General features: G+C 39.1%; 1 protein-coding gene across 1 annotated transcript in view; it reads right to left on the bottom strand.

Annotated features, from left to right (window-relative positions):
- Positions 1–12,269, bottom strand: part of NRIP1 (nuclear receptor interacting protein 1) — an 89,840-nt gene extending 77,571 nt beyond the window's left edge. The window contains exon 1 of the mRNA XM_069472447.1: positions 12,059–12,269. The gene's annotated coding sequence lies outside the window, so the exon portion shown is untranslated. The remainder of the gene's footprint in view (positions 1–12,058) is intronic.
- Between the last annotated feature and the right edge of the window lie 5,448 nt (positions 12,270–17,717).

The raw sequence follows: 17,717 nt of genomic DNA, 5'->3' as shown, positions 1-17,717 counted from the left end.
AAAGATCAGTAACATAAGACAGTATTTGGATTTCTATGACTGGTGTGAAAAAATGTGTATTAATTTTAGATTTTCAAATGATTTAAAGTCAGATTTTTACCTTTTTTGTTGACTACCCAAATGCCCATTTTTATCTATTCTCAATATTAACCAATATTGTCATCTTTTGCTTTTAGCAACCCTGAAACTTACAGGTTTAAGGTAATGTACCATCAAATGGAACATATGATAATTTTGCAAGAGCAAGATCATTTAGAGTTGTGCTAAACCAATGAATAATCTTAATGAGAGAATGTATCATTTTTAAAGGGGGGAAAAAGAATGTAGTACAGGAGTTTAAAATTCAAGGTATTCAAGGTGAATGTGTTTGTTATTAGAATGACACTTTCAAAGGAAAGCATTCCTTGGCATTATCAGGCAGAATACACAGGGATGTGTGAAATGTAAAATAAGTGGATGGATGACTGGTCAGAGCTAAGCAAACACTTATATCAGGGGCAACTAGCAGCATTCAGACTCTCATTCATTCACCTTTTTCACTGCAAAGGATAATAACGTTAATTTAAATGAAATGCCATACCTCAGTTACAAGTTGTAGTTCATGAAAGAGAAATTAAGTTTGGATGCCTGCTGAGGAATCCAACAGTGGGAAATTCATACTAAAGTATCGAAATTCATGCACTCTGCAATATACTGACACTAATGATCAATGAAAGGAAAGGAGTTCAGGTACTCAGGGTAAGTTTTTAGCACTGGTGAAAGCACAGAGTAGAACAGACCACATAAATAGTAAATGTGCTCATTTTTCTACCCCTTTACATCAGACATTAGTCCATTAGCTTTTTCTTCTTTTGCTAGATTTATAAGCATGTGAATACATAGAAATGAGAGCCATGAGGAGATATTTTTCTTGTTTACAAAAGAAATCCACTGCCAAGCACTCATAAAGTTACCTTTGATGAAAAATTTTGTCTTCACAAAGCAGGAAACTAGGTTAAAGTTATTTTAAGACCATTTGTTAAACATCAATGCTACAAATAATAATATATACCCAGATAATTGTATATTTTCATTAGCATTTGAAAATAAATTTCTCATCTAGAAATTTCTGAGCTTCATTTCAAAATAATTTTATTTTCTGCCTCTTACCATAATTATTAATGTAGCTGAAAATGATGATGTTCTGAGAGTCAGGAAACTCACCTCTAGTGAAGAGCAGATTCTAATTTTTTTAAAGATAACAAAAGGGCTTCATACACCACTTAAGTTCTATAACTTGCCAGGTTTTGAATCATCAATCATTCTTGGTACCCTGTAACTGTTAAGGTTATCGAACACCAACATTAACTCTAGATGTGAAACTTTAAGATGCTTCACCTTTCCAAGCAGTAAAATCCAATACAATCAAATGCACTGAGCTGGTAGGTCCTTGTGACTACTGGAAGTGAAGCTAAAGAAACTACCTAGAAGGCTCTAGAAATATTTTGTTTCATTTCCTTACCAAAAAAATTAAATAGTGTTCCCCAAAGATTCTCATAAACATGTTTTCTCATATATCATAACTTGTGTATTTTAAAGAAAATTAGTACTACAAAACAAATTGTTCCAAGTGCCAATTAATCATAATGTCGCAAGTTAGTTTTACTTTTTCCCTCATAATTAATATGCCTAGAAAGAAGATGGTATGTTTTAAGGAAGAAATAGTATTCCTTTTAGAAGTCCTAATTTAAATAGACTAAAGAAAAAATGAAAAAGGGCAGCTATTATTCATAAATTATGAATAATTAACAACTATAATATATAAATACATAAAGGCTCCATCCCTAATCCAAATGAGCCAAATTTCACCAATAGCTGGGATTGATACAGTTCAATTCAACACATGTTTATGGACAGGCTTTCTGTGTGCCAGGCACTTAAGACACCAACAATACACTGATGAATAAGTTGCCATTCATGGAGTTTACAGTCTACTAAGGAACACAGATATAAAACAAGCATGATTGTTATAACTGGGGTACAGAAAACTGAAAGAAAAATCTGATTTTGTTAGAGGCTTGGGGATGGTAATGAGGCTCTAAATTCTCTTGCCCACTGTCTTGTGAGAGAAAACATTGCTTCCCAATTTGCTTCACCAAGGTCAGGAATGTGGCCAGTTTGCGGCCCACATGAAGGGCTACAGTTAGGTTTCTTCTCTCTCGCTCTCTTTCTAGGGGTGTGGACCTAGGTGCACTTGATTCATGGCACATCATCACCACTGGTCTACACAGTGCCCCCTCATCGTTTGTCATCTTTTCATAGGAGAATACAGGAATGGAGTCCACAACCTTTGCAATGTGTTTCCAATTGAACCAATGGACCCACTGATGGTTTGGGAACATTCCTCCTCAGTAATAAGTAGAGCTGGCCTGGGAGTATTCTGGTCACACTTGTCAACTAAAGGTACCTGGCTCTGTTAATTTACGAATAGTAACTTTCCCATAGCTTTTTCAATGGAACTCCAAATACACTTATGACATGTAAAACAAAGCCACTGTATGAACATACACACAACTGTCCTATAAAACGAACGCTTTTGAAATTCTCAGCCTACAAATTATACTTCAAGTATTAGAAAATTCAACGAATCCTAAGACTTTTCTGAAGACCTGAGAAAAAAATAAGGTATGAGATCAAAAGTGATGCAGATAGCCCTTTCTCCTTCTACTTCTCAAGACCCAGCTCTGATTATCATAGATCATTCCTTGGTAGGTTAGCTTGGACCTTACTGCTCAATCCATCACCAAAGGTTATTTACTCTTCCTTAATACCTGGTACACAAACCTCTTTTTCTGAATGAAAATAAACAAACAAAAAGTGTGAAATAAATCAAGATTTGATTTCTCATCCCAGGTCTACCCAATTGCTAGCTGTATGACTTTTAAAATTTATTTAAATTCTTAAGGGCTCAATTTCCTCCTCTGTAAAATGCAGATAATAAATGTTTTGGAAACTTTAACTTAACAACAATAACACAAACTGCAGGAATTTAAGTAATCATTCCCCATTGTATCACATGGATCCCTAGGCAATTAAAAAAAAAAAAAGGATGGGTGTGAAATTGAGAAATAAAAGGGAAAGTAAGGTAAAGAGGAAACAAAATAGAGAAAGGAGGAGGATCAAAAGAAAAGAAAATGGTATATAAGTGCTGACTGGTAGCATTGTCATTATTTGATTTATAGCCTACACTAACTGTGTGCTCTTCCACAAGCAAGATGCCTCTATAAACTGACTCCTGTGATAATGGGAAGCAGAACAAGGTGCCTCTAAGACAAGCATGCTTAAATCCACAGCATCCACAGTTTCACAAATTCTCTTCCAACCTGAAATCTAAGGATTCTTTGAAATTACTTCAATTTGTGGAAGTCTAAGCAAAAGAAATGCAAAGTAAAAAAAAAAAAAAAGAAGAAGAAGAAGAAGAAGAAATGTGACTTTGATTCGGGTCAGTCAAGTATTACCAAAATAGGTAAAGGTAACTTTTTTAGCAACAGAGCTAACAATGCATTGCCTTAGACTTTGCCTCAATAATACCAAACATCCAGATACTGAGAAAGAACTAGATAGTAAATAACAAACCTCCTATTTTCATTCTTTATGTTTGGCATCACATAGATTCAATGCATTTCAATTAAATATTTTAAAAAGGCATGGATGGGTTGAGGAAATAGTATAAATATATAAACTTCAGAAAGATTTTTTTTTCCCTCAGATTCGTTCACCTGGACAGTTTCTCTTTGTTCTTATTTAGCCAAAATACAACATATTCTCTTAATAAAAGATAGAAGCAAAACATTTCCTTTGCAGTTTTTATATTAATACAAATCCTTTGCCCTTCCAACATTACTTGGCAATTCAAAATCCAAAGCACCCTAGAAAATATTATGTATATGAATCTTATTACTCATCTTCGTGTCTCCAATATAGTTTCAATTTGTCTGTACCTTTTAGTGTTTAGGGAACCGCTCAGCTTGAATCTTTTGGGTTCAAAATTCCATAAATTTTAAATGAGGCAAGTAAAAAGAGGTGGAAAGGCTCATAACTCCATTTCTCATGGCCTTAACAATAAAAGCACATGCCTGGTGTGTACTTAAAAATACACTATGTACCATAAACCCCTCTAAGTCAAAAATCTCCTTCCTGACTGACAACAGTCTACTTGCAAAATGAAGCTAACTACTACTAATCTTTCTACTTCTGTATGCATCCTTCCAATAAGTTCACAAATGCATTATCAATTTCTTCTTTGTGGGGCACAGACTAGTTTAGCAGAATATAGCCTTTAACAAAATTACTGTAGTGAAGCCAGGGTATTAAAAAAAAAAATCATGTTAAGAACTGTAATAGTCAAGAGTTGTAACTTTTCAACCAGGAAGAGCTATGGCTCTGAATTTGCTACAACTGCTCCTTGAAGTGGACAAACATAATTAGCCTTGGGAACACCCGGATTAACACCATGACAAGCTATTTTAATGAATTATATCAAGAAACATAGTTGCTTTCACTGCCTCAAAGAACACTGCAGTAATTCTGTGGTACACTTCACAAGAGCTAGCACTGGAGGGAAAAGAGCCTATACAGCCTGCCCTTGGTGACTACATTTCCCTCCTGTTAAACACAGGCAGTGGGACATCAGCTCTCCTAAGAACTAACATACACAGTTGCAGAATCATCAGTTGGCAACAACGTGCCTTCCCAGGGAGCCTGGTCTTTGGGAATCCAGTCTTAGAGGCTTGTACATGCTGCATGAGTTTTGTGGCTACCAGGTTGGGAGCAAGGTTTTTTAATGACTTTCTGAAAATCAGATGGCAACTGGCTTTCTCTTCAAAAGATGGCATATTCTTATGGAAAATCAAATTATCAATTAAATTAGCTTTGTGACCTCAGGCAAGTTACCCTGGCATCTCTCAGACTAGGTTCCTTTATCTATTTGATATAAACTACAGAAAATGCTATCTATATGTCAAAGCAGAATTGAAGGATTTAAAAAGAGAAAACGTGTGCAAAGCAGCCAGCACAATGCCTGGCACAAAGCAGCTGCCCCCAAATTATCAGTTCTCTTCCTTTCCTTGCTCCTCCCAATAAAAAAGGAAAAGGCAAAAGGCAAGCAGCTAAACAACAACTTTTTTATATTCCATGTTTTTACCCAATCATCTCTACTTCCTTTTTAAACTACAGGCTCGAAATCTTTACTGCTCACGATCAACAGCAGCATAGATTGATGTATGGTCAGAATTTCAGAATTTAGAAATCAAATCTAACCCCACCCCATTCTACATTCTCCCTGCTTCCCAGGGAGATTAAAAACAAAAACAAAAAAAAACACAAAACAAACAAAAAAACCTTTCCTTCTATCCGTCTCATCATTGATTTAGCAGCAGAACCTAAACTAGAAAAATAAATGTGGAATAACAAAACAGAAATACTATTTTTAAGTATGTTTTTCAAAAATCAAATGTAAGCCTACATGACCCATTGTGCAAAACAGTCCCTTTTGGAGAAACACTGTAACTGTGATTAATTTATTTTGAGGACATTTCTTATTTCCCATTTGGAGTATTTCACATGTTCCCAAATACTTTTTCTTGTGTCCTCCACCTTTTGTCCTCCCTCCTTCCCTTAATGTGTTCCTGTTAATATATAAATCCATGCTGTATTACAGATTACTATAAACTCATAAATTCAGGAATTTAAAGAATCTAAAAACAGTGTGCTTTTCACAAGCTAGTTATAATCCCTTAAAAATTTCACATTGCTCAATTTCTAGATAGATTACTCAAGAGAGATGTCCCCTTTTTATTCTCAACTTCTAATTCTCAAATTCTGATTGTGTACTATTACATGCCAGGTTCTCTCACCTGCATTACATCATTAAACACTACAACATTATAATACTATTCTCATTTTAAGATTTTATATAAACATAATTTCCTATCTTACTATTGCAATGGCTTTTTAATGCAGTAACACATTTAGCATGTTCACATGTTAGGTAGGGTACAGCAAACTATTAAAAACACCTAAATATAAGGCGACGCCAGCTTAGCCACTGTATATGACTTAAGCTAAGCTTTTCTCTTAACTATGTAAAGTTAACCGCCAGACTTTCACCTAGCACCTTAACACAGCTATAACAGTAAAGAAAGTAAAAGTAAAATTATCAAAGCAGACTACTAACAACATGGGCTTCAAACTCCTTAGTTTCTTATTCTCATCAATCCCTTAGCAAATTACAGGTTTGAAAACAAAGAGTAGTCCTATCACTTTAATTAGTGACTAAGAAATGACTTTTTAAATTAGATGTCCAACGTCCAACGGTGAGAGACTCCTTTCCACCACAGCTCTGAATAAACACCAACATCAGGTCAACCGGAGTTGCCCTGGTCTCAGTGGTATCTTAAGCTGATGACTCAAGTTCCCAGCAGGCTTCCAGTTTAATATTTCTTGAAACTCTGGGCTTAGTCAGGCAGTGACTTAGAATTTAAGGCAAATAAGTGTCTTTTCCTTCCATCCTTAAAAATATGTTTGTTCAACAACACAAAGTTAAAGGGGCAAGGTGGGTTTTAATTTAGACCTTTTATTCCCTGAGGTGTAAGAAGTTAAAAATTTTTCTGGGCTGGGGAGAGTGAACTATGCTAGCTTTGAATTTCAAACACAACTATTAACCCTGTCAGAGAATTCTATTTCCAAGTTTCTTAAAAAAAAAACCCTTTTACCCCAGCCTGATTTATTGAAAGTAGAAAGAAGGGAAAGAAGGAAGGAGAGAATGGATGAATGGATGGATGTCACAATCATTTTCCAGCCAAAGTTGCGACATATGCTGGAGATCTTGAAATTATTTCAACCAAAAACCAAATCATATAAATAGTAATTTAACAGGTAATTATTCATACTATTATCTCCAAGAAGAATCTATCTTAAAACTGGTGATAGCTTTTTTGAAAAAAATTAATATCACTAAGTAAATACAGTGAAGATCCCTTTTTTCATAACCACAAAGAGTGTTTTTTTCTCCATTTGTGAGTTATTGGCTGTCTAAATTCTTTAAATTTGTTTCTCAATACATTACATCTAGAGTTCTAGGCTAAATGTTTATCCCCAGCATTATTCAAGATATTAATTTTAACAAAATCCTAATGGTAAAATTTAGGACATTTATTTTTAACTCATTTTTTGTTCTCTATGTTTTACAAACTTAAGAAAAATTATATTTCAGGTGTATTGATAAACTAAAATATCACAAATTTTATTATGCTTTATATGTAATATTTGCAAGATAGTGTAGGGATCAATTTGAACTTCAAGGTTCATGATACATAGTATGTACTGTAACAGTGACAAAAATTAGTATAAATTTCTACTCATCTCAGTACCTATATTTATTATGAAAAATTAAGACTTTCATACCTGTAGCAAAACAAAAGTTCTGTTTTAAATAAACTCAAGTCTTTAGAATCCTACACATTCAGTATCCATCACATTGAACATTAAATTTCAAGGAAGAAAAAAACAACAGATGGGCATCTATATAATAGTTTGCAAAGAAAACCTGATTTGACTTCAGAGGTCTCTGTGGTCTCAATTTTCCCCCTACCTTGAGTCACATGGTAATGTGTTTAACAAAAGCATTCCTTCTGTAGTTATTTACATCAAGTTATCTTTATGAAAGTTACTATAAAAGAGTTATCCAGTTCACCACCCAAACCTCAGCACTCAAAATTGTTTTCCCTGATGACTAAGACCCTTAGAAAACTCCAGATCTTAAAGAATAGACAAAAGAAAAATGATATAATACTAATTTATTTTCTTCCAGACAAACTTTAACTCCTGATTCCATTCTGGTACCCAATTTTGATCTTCTACTTTAGATATATTTAAGAGACATTCAAAATCAAAAGGTGCACATGCACAAATGGGGAACTTGTCATTTCTCTCCCTCAACCAACCACTATTTATATAATATTGTTGGCCTCATAGAAGGGAATCCATTACCATCAGCAACTCATGTCCCTGCTTCAGCATCAGATGCAAACAGGATACAGAAACAAGATCTCTTCCCTCCATTTACTTTTTGTTCATTCCAACCTCTCTACATAATCCTCAGTTCCATTCCAATGGCCTGCTTCATCATCTGACTCTCCTGATTTTTACCTTCTCAAGTCTTAGTGACCATCCTGGTGCTACATTTCTCATATTGTTGTGTTATCTAAATACTACAGAATGAGTTCACTCATTTCCTCCCCAGACAGTCCCCTGAAAAAACTGCAACTTAAGGAAATGTATCTTGAACAATTTAATTCACAGATTCGGACTCAAATACCCTGAAAGTCCCCCCACCACAGTCTGCTGAAAATGCTTCTTTGACTTTTCAATAGTAGTCAAAATTACATTAATAAAAATATTTCTCCAGTTGGAAGACATGGGTATGCAGAATAGCAAATGCTATTTCCCAGTCCCCATCCATGTAACAGTAAATCATTACTAAAAACACAAAACAAAACAAAACTCACTCTGTGTATCAATCACTTGAAAGGGCAGAGGAGAAAAAGTACAAGAGTAAAGAAACTTCACCTCACCACAGCCAAGAAAGGAAGCTGCAAACGAAGGCAATTTTCATGGAAGAAAACATCCAAAGATGTAGAAGCTGTTTATTTCAGAAAAGGGGAAGAGAGCAAAACCGGGTGGGGGAGAGGGAGAGACACTAGAACTCTTTTCTATTAACCTTCACTTTAAAAACTGTATCAGACAATCTAAAGTTAGGAAAAGCAAAACTAACCCTATAAGAATTTAAAGTGAATAATTTTTTCTTGACAAAAATTATATATTTTAAACTTATTCTGAGCAGAATTATCTTTCAACCTGATGCGCAAAACCATTGCTGTATTTCCCAAACAACACTTAAAACATGAGCTGTAAAGTGTCTTACATTCTTTAGGTTTTAAAATTAAAAACCTAATTCCTTTAATCTCATATATCCTTTAACCTCATATATCCTATGCCACTATGATTTTAAAATTACTTCTATGTCACTGTCTTCTACTACTGGTTTGCAATAGAATCTGTGCAATTAATAATGATCTCCCTTCCTCTCATCTTTCTAGAGAGTCAAGGATGGTCTATCTCCTTATCTTATTTGTTCCATTAGATTGACATATTTTGCCTCATCTGTCACCTTCCATAAAACTCTGCTTTCAGATATGAGTTAATTCATTTTTAGTTGTCCTCAATGTTCTAAAATAGTGATGTTTGACAGAATTAATACAGTGCTCTAGTTCTCTCTGTTCAACTGGTATTTAATTAAAGTCTTGGAGGCCATCTTTCTCTCAGGCTATACCACTTGAAGGAGGAACATTACTTCCTCCGTGGACAATGTGATGATAAGCCACATGGCCAACAAAGCTGCCTCCCTAATGTCTCCCATTTAACAGATTGCTTTACTACACAAATAATCACCAGCAAAACAGATTACCACTTTAATTCACATTGACTTTACTTTTCACATCTCTGAACCACAACTCTGTCACAGCCTATATTCTCTCTTAACTTTTGAGTTTCCAGAATTTCTGTAGCTGTAATGTTCCCCTATATTTTTATCATTGCTTTTGTTTCACCTGGACTTCAGAAAGCTCTATTGGCATTTAATTTGTAAGATTTCTTGACTCCACGATAACACAGAAAGTCCTTAAGCAATCAGAGCTATCTTGGAGCACGAGCTGAAATTTCCCTGTTTTAAATTCTTTTGAATTAATATCTTTTGGAGAATAGCCCATTCAACTTGATATACCATAATTTTCAATCCTAAAGGTGGCTCAAATAATTTAAATTGGCACTTGCTATTTATTACTTAAATAATTGTTCTCTTGGATGGCCTTTCGAAAGTCATCGTTTCTTAATCATTTTTTGACTATATCGGAACTGTAAGAGACATGTCAAGTTAAGCAAACTTCAGGAGCAATAAACTAACAAACAGACTCTAGGTGGTGGTATAGGTTATTTTTTATCATGACGTTTTGCTCTTAAAACTGCAAGACTCAGAAGAGCCTTTAGCCTCTTCACACATTTCTTTCGTGCAAACTTACAGTATTTTAAAGTGTTTAAATGAGTAAAATCTAAGTTCTGCAGAGTTTAGAAACACATGTAAAAAGTGGTTCTAAGACAAGTCTTCCCATAGGCATTAAACCTGGTTTTCAACTACCTCAAAGGCACTGTAGAGAACTCATTTGAGTAAGAACGAGTAGTCCTTTTTAAAAAAATATGTATATATTTTACTCACAGTCCTAGGGTATTTTTTAGGGTAAGTTTGGAAAGAGATCTTTCCCTAGGAGAGTATGAAACAGAGTAACCAAACCTACGGGCATAGTAGCTGCTCCATAGATTGATTCTCCTTCTTTGTCTCTAGGAACTAAGTCCAAGCAGAGAAAAGTTACTATTTGGTGATGAAGCCACTGCTCCCTGAGCCAGTTAAACCCTATGGATGTTACCAAACTGCTGGGCAAAACTAGAGCAACTTACTCACTTGGAAGTTGAAAAACATTTCAACATATTCCAGGCAGCAACTGACACTTAGGGCCAGGCAGATGAAGCACGATTTGTTTAAAAAGTCTATTATTTCACTGTCTCTGCAACAAAGGTGGCAAACTGATGATTAAACATTGAATAATGCCACCCACTTGTTAAACCTATGATTCACTAATAAGCAGGTTCAATGCAATTCATAACTTTAAAGAATGAATTACCAAAGCCCCTTGCTTCACGAATTTCCCCAAGAAATATAAAGAGCATTCATCATAAATAACCTGACAACCATTTTTACTCTGGACACCTACAGATGGTCTTTCTTCCTCTAAAGATAATATTTCCTCACAATCTCACATTCAATCATTTACACGGAGACAAACTCCAACTGGGTTCCACCAACTGAGCTGAAAATCCTTGTACCTGAGAACGTCTTTTTTCCCCCAAATAAAATATCCCATTAAAAAATATCTCAAAAACGCAAAAGTGCTAATCATTCTGTCCTTCTTTTGCTACCTTTGGAACCCAATTAAATCACTAACATGATAGAGGGTAGAAAGTCCTGGAATGCTTCAGAGATCAACATGTGTCACAGACTCTCAGCTTGTCCGCCTGTAATACACAGTTGATTCCTTTGTTCCTTCAGACTGAACGACTGCCGATTAAAATTCGGAAACTACTTTGGAAAGGATGGGAGGGTATGTCGAATATTTCCACGCAAACCCTTCGTAAAACAACAATATTCGATAGTAGAAAGGAGGGAAGACACAGAAGAAGAGAGAAAAGCAGCTTCCCAAAGCCTCCAGGACTTCCTCGGGGCTCACCCTAAATGCGAGCCAGGTTCCCGGCTCGGGGTAAAATGATGGCTGAGGCCTCGGGTCCAGGAACCTCGCCCTCGGGAGGGGACGGACAAGCGCTGGCAGAGCGGGCCTGGGGGTCCGGAGGGGGCCCGGAGGGGGCCGAGAGAGCTGTCCCTTCTCCTAGTCACTTTTCCCGGCTGGGAATCGGGAGCACACAGCAGGCAGGCACCCGGCGACAGGCGGGGAGCCGTGCCCGGCGCCGCCCAGGACGCCGCCGGACAGCAGGTCCGAGAGCGGCGCGGCGAGAAGCGCCCGGGACTCAGGGCCGAGCAGAGCGCGCCCCCAGCCCGGCGCCCCGGGCAGCCGTGTCCGGCCGGGCGCGGGGGACACACGGCGACCGCCCCTCGGCCGGGACTGGCACGGACGGACGGGCGAGCCCGGAGCTAACTCCGCAACTTGCCGGCTCCGCTGCCCAGGACCCCGAGTTCCCGGGGAAATTCGGACCCGGGAGGAGAGGCAGGATTTCCCCAGAAACGATTTCTCCCGCCACCGAGCCCACCCCGCGGCCGGCCGCGCTGCCCCCGCCGCCTCGACGCCCAGCGGCCCTGCCCGCCAACGCCAGCGCCGCCGCGGGCCGCGCTCCAAGGCCGTTTCCGGCGGCGCTGGCGGCCGCTCCTCGGGGCCCCCCGGCAGCGGCCGCTACTCACCCGAGGCCGCCGCGGCTCCGAGCCTCCGGCTCCGTCAGGCTCCCTCCGCGAAGGCGCCCCGCCGCCCCGACCTTCCCCGGCGCCCCGGCGAGATCTTCCCTCCAACCAGCGGCGCTACCCAGCGAGCGGCGGACGCGAGGCCACGGGCGGGCGCGCGCAGGCTGCGGGCGGGCGCGGGGCCGGGTCGTCCCTCCGCCTCGGCCGCCGCCGCCTCCTCCTCCTCTGCCGCCGCCGCCGCCTCCCGAGTTCGGGGCTCTGCTGCAATGTCTGCGCGCTGACTTGAGCGCCTCGCTCGCCGCCCGCCCGCAGCCGCGCTCCTCCCTCCGCCGCCGAGTCCGCGCGGCCCAGTCCCTCCCCTCGCCGCTCCACGCCATTCAGCTCTTCAGCCAAGTTTCTTAACCCTTTTTTCCCCCTCCCTCCCATTGTCACCGGGTCAGGAGGAAGCCGCTCGGATCCTGGCAGGTCGCGGGAGCTGGGAGCCCCCTCTGTTTTGATGTTTGCCTCTTCGCCTGCACTCCGGATGGCGGAGCCGGGGCTGCAGGGCCCGGAGGCAGCGAGAGGAGCGCGTCGGCCGGGAGAGGTGGGTGCTCGGCGCGCCCAGCCGTCCCCCTTGGCTCCCGGCTCTGTCCAGCCGCCCCCGACCGCTGTGGGCGCCTGGACAGCGCCTCCCTGGGGCCCTGAGGATGGTTCTCGTTACCCAGGCCAAAGGGCTCACGTTTGGGGCGCAGCCTGGGAGCTGGAGCGACCTAGATGCCCCAGGGTCCCCGCCTGGGTGCTGGCGCTTAAAGCGTCTCCGTCCTCCCATTTCACCCCATAGCACGCGTTCCCTTGGCCCCTTTCCCTGCCTCCCTTCCATCTCCATGTAATCTGTGTGTCCTGCTTTAATCTTGGGGGGCACGGGCACGAACTCTAGGTCACTTTGACCCCACGCCCAGCACGCAGTAGGCACCCAGTAATAGTGTGGAGTGACTGCGAGAGGAAAACTAGGAAGGAGACCTGAGGAGTGCCCGGGTCAGCTCCCTGGACAGACGTAGCACCCAGGAACAGGGTTTATCTTCAGCTGCTTTGTCACTGCGAAGTCTCCAGCGGAGTCCGGCAGCCAATCTACATCATGGAGAAGGATCCGACCCAACTAGATAAGGCAAAAGGAGCAGGGCTGCTACTTCTTCAGCAGCTCTCCTCGGTTCAGCCTCCGAATAAGAAATAACAATTACATCACGAGGCCGGGGCGGCAGCACTGTGGAGCCTCTCGGTTTCCTGCAGCCTAATCGCACGGAACCCGCCTCTAAATTGGGGGGGAGGGGAGGGCTACAAATTGGTGAAGGGAGAAAGTCATAGGAAACCATAATTTCCCCTTCTCCGGGTGTTTGCTCTGTTAAAATCGTATCCTCAAAGCTCCCCAAACATCTAACTAGAACTATTAACACCCTCTCAACACCTCCCCAGATGTCAGGTTTCTTTTTGACTCTAGCATCTAGCATTTAGTAACTCGCCGGGAAAAAAACTACCAGGGGAAATGAGTGCCGTTGCTAAAATTGTTTATGCTTGACTCAAAAACGCTAACGTATAGCTTCGTTTTATCCTAAACGCTGAAATGGCATGCCTGTGTTAGCACACTTATTACATAAGACTAGTGAGTGCATGAACTCCATTCTTATATGTAGGTTTTCATATCCTTAAGAATTTGATAGCATTTGAAAATAAAGTTGCTAATGCACTTAAAACAAAACAAAAAGTATCCAAGTCATAAAACTGTATTCTATGCCTGTTATGTAATGGCTGCGTTGTGCATTTAAAATTTCACTCAACCTTTAAAAATATGAATGAGCGTTTCGGAATACCTTCACGATCCTGAAAGTGAAAGCAATTTTTCCAATTAATGCTTAATAAATCCAGCACCTAACAAAGTGCCGGGCACATGGTAGGAATGTTTTGCTTAATGGTAATGGTACATTTTAGAACAATTATTTTACATCACCCTAGTGATTCAACTGTGCAATCTGTTGCCATATTATACAGTTTAAACCTCATATAATAGCATATTATTTGCATATGCAACAGTTCAAAATCTGCTCAAGGCAAATTAGTAAAGCCTGTGTTCTATAGCGCATCATTTATTCAGAATTGATACAAAGCAAATTGTTCCGATTAAATGATGATCAGCAAAATTGGAGCTTGCCCCTTTGGCAGAGGGGTTGTCAAACTTTAAAAAAACTATTTTAACTGTTATACAAAAATTTTCTGAAATTTATTATAAATCTTTCTGTTTCTTTAAACAGTTTATTGAATATCATTTGGCATTTTCTTGACAATTCAGTCTCAATTTTATTAAAAGTAATTATTGTAGTAGCTTGTAGTGGATTCAAGAAATACATCAACCTCCTATGGTATACAAGGCTTCTTCCTAGGTGTTAGGGATCCTCCCTGGAGGTATAAAAGCTATGAGTCCCTGCACTGAAGGACTCCAGGATGCTCTGACGTAGTGATTATCTCTGCCTTTTGGACTTTCTCTTTCTCCCCCTTTGCTAACTGACAATCTGTTGTCCTTTCTCTGTTGCCAGCATAGCTGCCTCTAACATTGCCCTCCTCTTGTGATGGGCAGCTCAGTCTGTTGCAGACTAGGAATCCAGATAGCCTCTCTTGTCACAGTTCTGTTTAAAGTAAAACTTAATAGGTTCTGTGTAAGGGACTGATGTGCTCACCAAGGAGTAAGGCACACACACCTTAGTATATAGACTTAGGGACCAATAGTGGGACTATTCAAATGTTGCTTTTAAAATCATTTCTTTTGCTTCTTAATGAGAGTTTGAATCACCGATACTGCCCAACAAGCCAAGTATTGGTCCTGCCCTCCAACACTAGTGTTATAAAGTCCACTGCCATACGTTAAATGACTTACCAAAGCTGCTCGCTTATTATTAATCTATCTGCTCAACGCCACAAAATCCAATCATTAAAATCCTGAACTCTTTTGATAGTTCAGTAGTGTTAAGTAAATCACACACCTCTTGTGAAATTCATTTTTACTTAATCATGCTAATTGTGTGGAGACTATTTTGTTGTTGTCCTTTGTTTTTAAAAAATCAATACCTAACTTTCCTGGCTAGGAGAATCATTGCAAGGATATTAAGGGCATATGTGTAATATAATGCCTATTCGGTAATTTGTATTATAAAGCCAATTCTTATTTGAGCTATTTGCGATGTGAAAAAGATGTCATTCAGTTTGTATACTTAAATACATAAGTATGGTTTAAAGCCCAGGGTTCCCGTGAAATCAGATGCTTATAGTTCAGTCTATACGCCTATCTACCAAAAAGTCTGGGAGAGATAAGCCTTTGGTGTGTTCCCTAAATCTCTCCTGCGTAGCATTTTTCAAGCCATTTTGTGAGTGAATATTTACTCTTCTGTATCCCACTCTAAAATGCAAGCAGCATAGGCACAGGAGCCATATCCCTCTCATTCACATTTGGTCACCCCCAACCACCTATCTCTGTGCTCCACAAACAGCAGGCATTCAATAGATGTTGGCCAAGATACTGTCATAGTCTAGAGAACAGAATGTGTCTTTCTATTTGGGATATGGTGTGAGGCAAGGGAGTTTAGAGAACATTTTACAGAGAAAATAATGCTTCAGCTGGCTGTTGAAAGGTAAAAAGAATTTGCCAAGTAGGTAAAGTGGGCAAAGGTGTTCTCAGAAGAAATAGACTGTTTAACAGTAAAGAGATGTGATAAAACAAAAATATGCATTGAAAAGTATTGAACCCATAATATATACTGTGGAATGAACTATAACACCTGAGGAGAAAAATGTGTGTAATAATGGATCATATAAAAATGGAACCCCAGTGTAGACAATTGGTTACAGTCCCTTAGCCTCTGGAGCAGCACTGTCCCATAAAAACATGAAGTGAATACATAAAAAACATTTGTGAATGTAAGCTATGTATGTAATTTTAAATTTTCTAGTGTCCACATAAAAAATACAAAGAAACAGGCAGAATTAATTTTAATAGTGTACTTTATTTGACCCAATATATACAAAATGTGATTTCAATGTGTACATTAACATAAAAATTATTAGATAGTTTACATTTTTAAATTTATTCTAAGTCTTCAAAATCCAGTGTGTCTTTTATACTCAGCACATCTTCCAGGGCTCAACAGCCACATGTGGCTAATGATTACCATATTGGATACTGCAGCTCCAGAGAATGTTGGAAATCTTCAATAATACAGTAAAAACAAATTTTCTTAAAATGAAATATGTATTTTTAAATCTGAGATTTTATTTATGTCAATTACTAGTGTTTAATTATGCTATGTTATAAAGACCACTTTTGTGTGTTTTAGGCTTTTATACCAATTAGAGAATCAGCAAAGTTTACATTTTATATACTGTGTCTTCATTAACCATACTGTAGTTACAATTACTTCTATCTCTATTAACTGTGGTGGTAGACTGTAAATGTAAACTGTCTTTATGGCAGAAATAAAACGCTATAGATTTGGGGTTAAATACGCTTAAAAAAAAAAAAAAAAAAAAGTCTTTCTACAACATGGAACTACCTCTATGCTAAGTACTGCCAAGCATCTTCCTAGCTGTAGATGCCTAGGGTTTTGCTCTTTAATTCTTCCATGGGCAGTTATTTATGGACTACAAAATCAAAACTAGCTTTTGTTTGAGGCAGTCACCTACCTAAAGTTGCAGCTGTAAGGATGTGCTTCAGGTCCCTGAGTACTAAGAAAAGTCTAAAGAGCTAACATGAAGATGTTTAAACACCTATCTGCAGGTTATTGTGCAATTTTTCCTAATGAGATTGGAGCCCTTTTACTTTCAGTGGGACTTGAGTGCAAAGAACTGGCGAAACCAGGGCACAAAATTTCTACGCTAAATTGAGTCCTGAAAACTAGATCTTAAAAAAAAAATTTGAGAATGTGTACAAGCAGCTGAAACTGTGCAATGAAAATGCAGATACTTCAATGAAATGCAAATGTGCGTGATGCTTTCTCATTCCTCCTCAAAACAAAAAAATGTCTAGTATTAAGGGGTCAAAAAAGCCAAGAAATATCAATGAAGCAAAGAAAACCTGTCAGTTTTGATGCTGTGTCAGTTTAATATGTCCAAATGATTGAGAGTAAATATTACACAGAACCCTATCCTTTTATCTACATGGGTTATGTACATCTCATTAAGCAGTCCTGTCATAAATAAATACAAAAGTTTCTTTTAGGGATTTCACAAACATATGTCCATATTATGAATCAATTCAGGGAAAACATGATCCTCTTAATTTTTAGAGATTTATTCAGATAGCCTTCAACTAAAGCATAGTACACATCTGTTTTTTCCAAATTATTCAGGATTCTGTAGGGAAGAAAGTTATAAAGAAAACATGATGTATGCTTGCCATTTGTATAATTGTTTGACTTTCAAAAGAAACAGAGAGAGACACTGACATATCTGTTTTAGATTTTTTTAGTTTAAGAAACATACAAATCTTATATAATTTATCTTTTCACAAAAACCTGGAGCATGCACATACACACACACACACACACACACCCCCAACCCCTCTCCCCCCATGATGAATTCACAAAATTCGGTGGGGGAAATAACAGTTTTTCAATAAATGGTTCTAGGGCAACTAGGTACCCAC

Source organism: Eulemur rufifrons, chromosome 7 (genome assembly GCF_041146395.1).
Source record: "Eulemur rufifrons isolate Redbay chromosome 7, OSU_ERuf_1, whole genome shotgun sequence".
Lineage (NCBI taxonomy): Eukaryota > Metazoa > Chordata > Mammalia > Primates > Lemuridae > Eulemur > Eulemur rufifrons.
This window is presented reverse-complemented; position numbering and strand designations above follow the sequence as displayed.